Genomic DNA, 6,000 nt, shown 5'->3' with positions numbered 1-6,000 from the left:
TCCAAGCAGTCAGATTCCCTGACATCTCCTTCAGGTGATGCTACCAATGTCCATCTCCACCCAACAGTTTTCTTCTTTACCTGCCTCCACCCCTCCTAAATGCCCTATTGTCTTACAAGTCTAAGGAACACAGCAATGAGATACCACTACACACCTGTTAAAATGGCCAAAATCCAGAACACTAACAACATCAAATGCTGGTGAGGATATGGAGCATAAGGAACTCTCATTCATTGCTGGTGAAAAGCAAAATGATACAGCTACTTTGGAAGACAGTTTGGTGGTTTCTGACAAAGCTAACCACAATCTGACCATAGGGTTTACCAAGTGCACCCTTATGTACTTAACTAAATGAATTAAACTTATATCCATACAAAAATCTGCACACGGATATTTATAGCAGCCTTATTCATTATTGTCAAAACGTGGAAGCAACTGGGGCACCTGGGTGGCTCAGTTGGTTAAGTGTCTGCCTTCGGCTCAGGTCATGATCCCAGGATTCTCGGATTGAGCCCTGCATTGGGCTCCCTGCTCAGAGGGAAGTCGGCTTCTCCCTCTCTCTCTGTCCCTCCCCTGCTTGTGCTCTCTCTCTCTCTCTCTCTCTCTCTCTCTCGCTCTTGCTCTTGCTCTCTCTCAAATAAATAAATAAAATCCTTAAAAAAAATAATCGAAACTGGCAAGTTGAGAAGTCCATTTGTCTTTCCTTCTCCCTTTTTACTTGAGAGCGGTGCCATCGCCTTACTCATTTCTAAAACTTTTATTAGTGCCTACCAAAATATCTTCTTCAATAAATATGTATTAAGCTTTATTAAACTGTATCATGTAACTGAATACAAAAATCATAATCATACTCTGATTCTGATATAAAGTGGCATGACTCTTGCTCACCCAGACTGAGTTCAGCTGACTATTTTTTGTACTTTTTAGGATGCCCAGTATAAACCAGGCCTTCCAGCACCTGGTTGGCTCAGTTGGTACAACATGGGACCCTTGATCTTGGGGTCATGAGTCTGAGCCCCTCGTGGGGGATAGGGTTTACTTAAACCTGGCCTTCCAGACAGGACCCTGTTCCACTAATTCCCACACAAGACTCAGAAAGAATGATAATGAATGAATTTAGAATAGGCTTTGAAATTCAAATAGCATAGTTAGCCCTCTTATTACTGGTTTTGTGTAACTACTTTTTGGTGAATCCTGAGAAAGCCACCTACATAAGTATGTAAAATTATGCCATTATTAATGGATCCAGGGAAAGGCCAGGGAGTTTCTAGTTCTGTGGAATCATTTTACTCTGGCAGCATTGACCTTCGACGTCTTCTGAGTGAAGCCACAACTCAGGCTTGAAAAGTCTTAGAAATTGTTTTTTTTTTCTTTTGAATTTTTTTCCAAATTAAGACACAGCTATCAACTGACACAAATAGGCACAGAAGGCATTGCCTTTCTTGAATATATAAATCTGGTCTCTCAAAGGAAACTATTAAATCTTCTTGAGGATTTTTTTTTCCTCTTTAGGGATCTTTTCATATAGTGTCATGTGGAAACAATACTTAAAATTATGTCTGCCTGAAAAAAAAAAAAAGGACTTCTGATTTCCCAGCAGCAGTAAACACCATTTTACAACTGATTTATAGTGACCATATCCAAGGGCTCCAAGCTGCAGCGTGTGTGACTCCATTCTAAGAAGGGGAGCCTGCCCAGGTGTGGGGGCTCCAGAAGAAACCCCTACACAGTGGCTTTCTCCTACCACCACCATCCAGGTGCAAGGTGATTCCTAAAACTGAACCTGAATGAGGGAAAACTACCTCTGAATCCTCTGGCCTCAAGGCTTCACCGGGAGCAGAATCATAAATAAAAAGAAAAATGAACACAGGGCACCTGGGTGGCTCAGTCATTTGAGCGACCAACTCTTGATTTTGTCTCAGGTCATGATCTTGGGGTCTTGGGATTGAGCCCTGCCTTGGGCTCCTCTCAGCACAAGCCTGCTTCTCCACCCCCCCACCCCCAGCCCCTGCTTGTGCGTCTCAGATAGATAAATAAAAAATTCAAGAAATTTTTTTAAAAAGTTTCTCTCTCCCTCTCCTTCTGCCCCTCCCCCGCTCACACTCTCTAAATAAACGAATGAATGAATGAATGAATAAATAAATAAATAAATAAAATCTTTTTAAAAAAACTTTCTAAGCACATGACTTTTTGAATGGTGATTTGTCGCTTTGTGATGGTAGTGGTTTTAGAATTTTTAGGCCTGAATTGCTTCAACTTTGCTTCTACTCATCTGAACACTGCTTTAGGAAAATTGAAATCTATGGAAGTCTCTGCAAAATTCAAATGTTCACAATGATTGGTCTGAGTAATAAACTGTACCACAGCAGTACTCAAAATTGGCTTTAAAAGTTTCCCCTAGAAGGGGCGCCTGGGTGGCTCAGTCATTAAGTGTCTGCCTTGGGCTCAGGTCATGGTCTCAGGGTGCTGGGATCGAGCCCCGCATCAGGCTCCCTGCTCCGCGGGAAGCCTGCTTCTCCCTCTCCCACTCCCCCTGCTTGTGTTCCCTCCCTCACTGTCTCTCTCTCTCTGTCAAATAAATAAATAAAATCTTTTTTAAAAAAATGTTATCCCTTCTGGTTTCTTCTATGAGTTTTCCATTGAAGTCCTTAAAACCTAAACCAATTTAACAAAACTAAACTTACACAAAATTTTCATAAACACATCAATCAAATATGTACTTTTATTTACATAAAAATAAGTTTCTTATTGTCCTCTTCTCTACTCATCAAGGACAATGACATTATGAAAAAGCTAATCCGCTAGTCCAGCCTTCCATACCACCTTCTATTCTCTCACCAAAGTGTTAGTTAGGTAATTGCTCTTCTTAACACTTTTCACATGCTCCCTTTTCATCTCCAATAATTGGGTCCAAATTCTCAAGCATTATGTACAAGCCCTTTACGTTCCTGGTCTACCCTCTCTCTCCAGCCTGCAGTCTTGCCAAGATCTCCTCTCCATGCCCCGAGCATCCTAGCCCCTCCCCTCGCGGCCATTCCGACTATGTTGGGCTCCCCAGCACACTACACAGAGCATGCCTCTGCAGAGAACATCCTTCTCCACTTTGTCTTCCGGACTGTCCTTCAGAGACCAGTTCACCCACCATCTTTCCAAAACAGCTGCCCCCAAGTCCCCTCCTCTCTTGTCCTCCTCTTTGTTAGCTCTGTTCCTTGCGTAGGCATGGATGGTTGCAACCACCTAAGCAGGTGAGCAGTTTATTTGTTTATTTAGCTGTTTCCCTTCCCAGGCTGTGAGCCCCCCGAGGACTCTGATTCTGTTCTGTTCACATTTGTGTGCCCACAGCTGGCATTGTGCCCGACATGTAGTAGGTGCTCAGTAAACATTTTGTGAATAATTGAAAAAAATAAGGATACACAACCAATGTCCAAGAACCACTGCTGACACAGAATAGAATCATTCAGAAACTCATAAGGGACATTTTGTTTGATGCTATATATTACTGTGAGTAAAAATGACCCTTAGAATAATTGGTTCCTGAAATGCTTATGAATACTCTAGAAAAGGGGAAGCCATCTTCAAGCCACATATTAAACAAATGAAAGGATTATTGACAAATGCATTTATTGCCTTTAATAAAATATGTCGATGCTTATTCTGCCTTTATAGAAAAATAGCTAACTGAAATATCCTACTAGTCATGCCACTTCCCTATCATTCTAGATTAAAAGGGGCTTGGTGACACTCCAAATCTGTATTAAAATATATTTCATCTCACAGGCAACTCTTACATAAACAAAATATATTTTAGAACCTGTCAAAATCGGTGATGAAACTAATTACAACAGTCTTATTTTAGAATCGAACACCTGGAGAAGGAACTCGGGCCAAGGTATCCCTGCAATAGAAATGTCTTGATGGAGGGCACAGCCCTGTGTCTGCAACTGTCCCTTGCCTGGGAAATGCTGGGTATACTTAATATCTTAGCAGTCACCCCAAATTTCCTTTCCTCACACGGTTACTGCCTCAGACCTGGCAGCCTCTGGTTTTCTTGTACAAAAATGCATTTGGCACAGTTCAGCAAGCATGCTCTCAAGTTTGCAACCTCCTTCTTTGAAAAGATTGTTTTTTATCTTAAAACATATTTTTTGCCCTAAATAGCTTCTGTTGTTTTCTTAAGCAAGTTTGAGACATTCGGAATTTTAACGGGTTCTGAAATAATATTCATGTGATTACCTGATTAATGCATATTCCCCACTGTGGCCAACAGTTCCCAGTTGCCTTTACTGCTGCGCCATATTGCATTGAATTCCAAAAAGGCACAAAGGAAAAAGGGATAGAAATGTGTAGCTCTAAGGTTGGACCACCTAATGTAGGAATGAGAAGTAACTTTCAAGAAAAGTAAAAGAGAACCCAGGGTTCCTGCTCCAAGCCTTAGCTTGCTCAGCGGAAATTTTTCACAGATCTTTTGATGCCACTTACTTAGAATTCTTTCCTGGCTTCTATGGGAAATCTCAGCCGGGAATCTATATCTCCATAAATGTGCAATTATTTCCTTGAGCCTTGTACATGACTGCCAATACTGCATTATGATAATGCCGCACTCCGCGTATCCAGTCACTCACTTTACCTTAGGGAACATTGTAACACAAGCTGAAAAACTAACATGTACTTGGGCTGTGCAAAAAACCAACAGAAACTTGAGGGAGATGCATGAACCCAACACAAAACCAGAAGCCTCAATATCTTGAGTGTTCCTTCCCAACTCTTTTCACCCCTGACCCTTTCCTCCAGCCCATAATCAGCTTCTAAAAATTCCACATCCACACGCAGTGGTCACAAGAATTGCCCATACATCCACCCTTCAGAGTGAGATGGAGTCACCTGAACTTTTGCACCAGCGTCTTCCTGGCTTGTGCCTGGCACCATGATGATCAGACACTGGTGCCAATATGATGATATCAGGGCACCTGCTCTGAAATCTAGGCTCCTACTGTCACCTCTATAGTTTCCACCTGTTCAAAGGGCAGGGCCTGGCAGTAGCAGTGTCTTCCTCAAGGAATCCATGTTGTTTTTCCTCCAGTTTTTTTATGTGCCGCCAAGCAGCATCTACATTTGCATTCTTTCCCTCCAGTGTTCACTTACAAAGAATGGGCTCATCAACTGTTTCAGAGATCACCCTGAGGAAAATGTTTTCTGGGTCCCCGTTTTTATTTTCTTCTGCTCCTTTCACACTGCAGGACACATGGAACACAAAGACAGTCTTATTTTAGGGAGCGGGTAGTCTTCCTTCAATAGCCAGCGGTTTCTGTGAACTCTCTCATTATTGGTAAGCTTCTGGCTTGTGCCAGATTTCACCTCAATTTCTAAGAATATGAAGAAAATAATTACTTGGTATTCTTGCCATGTCTTCATCTTCCATTCCTACTTCTCTATTGTGATTCTTGGAGGGCAAAGCTTTTCTTTTGCCATTTATCTATTCTTCATATATAATTAGACCTCTCAGTTTCCTTTCACAAGCAGAGAGTGGAACTGAGCACATTTAAATAAAGAGAAACTGTACTCTGAGCCACATTGCCAGCATACTGATGAATGCTGTCGCTGAGGCTGGCAAATCATAATTACTGGTACTTTTAAAAGTAAAATGGTCTATAATCCTTAAATGTGATATATGAGGTGTTTTATTACTCCCCAGCACTCTAGTCTGCAATGGGCAACAGTTGCTTCTGGGAGATTCTCCTATAAAAACACCTAACAGTAGCAATTAGGAAAAATTCACACACACACACACACACACACACACACACACACACACACACACACACACACAGAGGGAGGGAGGGGGGAAAGAGAGAGAATTAGGATCTATATTCTCTCTCTTTCCATTTCCCTTTTCCCAGAATGATGATAATAGGAAAAATGGTCCAAAAGAACAGGGGGACAAGTCAGGAGACTGGATAATCCAGATTGGGCTCCTGAGGGATGGGGAGGGTGGCTACATGT

Source organism: Zalophus californianus, chromosome 9 (genome assembly GCF_009762305.2).
Source record: "Zalophus californianus isolate mZalCal1 chromosome 9, mZalCal1.pri.v2, whole genome shotgun sequence".
NCBI classification, from domain to species: Eukaryota; Metazoa; Chordata; class Mammalia; order Carnivora; family Otariidae; genus Zalophus; species Zalophus californianus.
Note: the sequence above shows the minus strand (reverse complement) of the source record.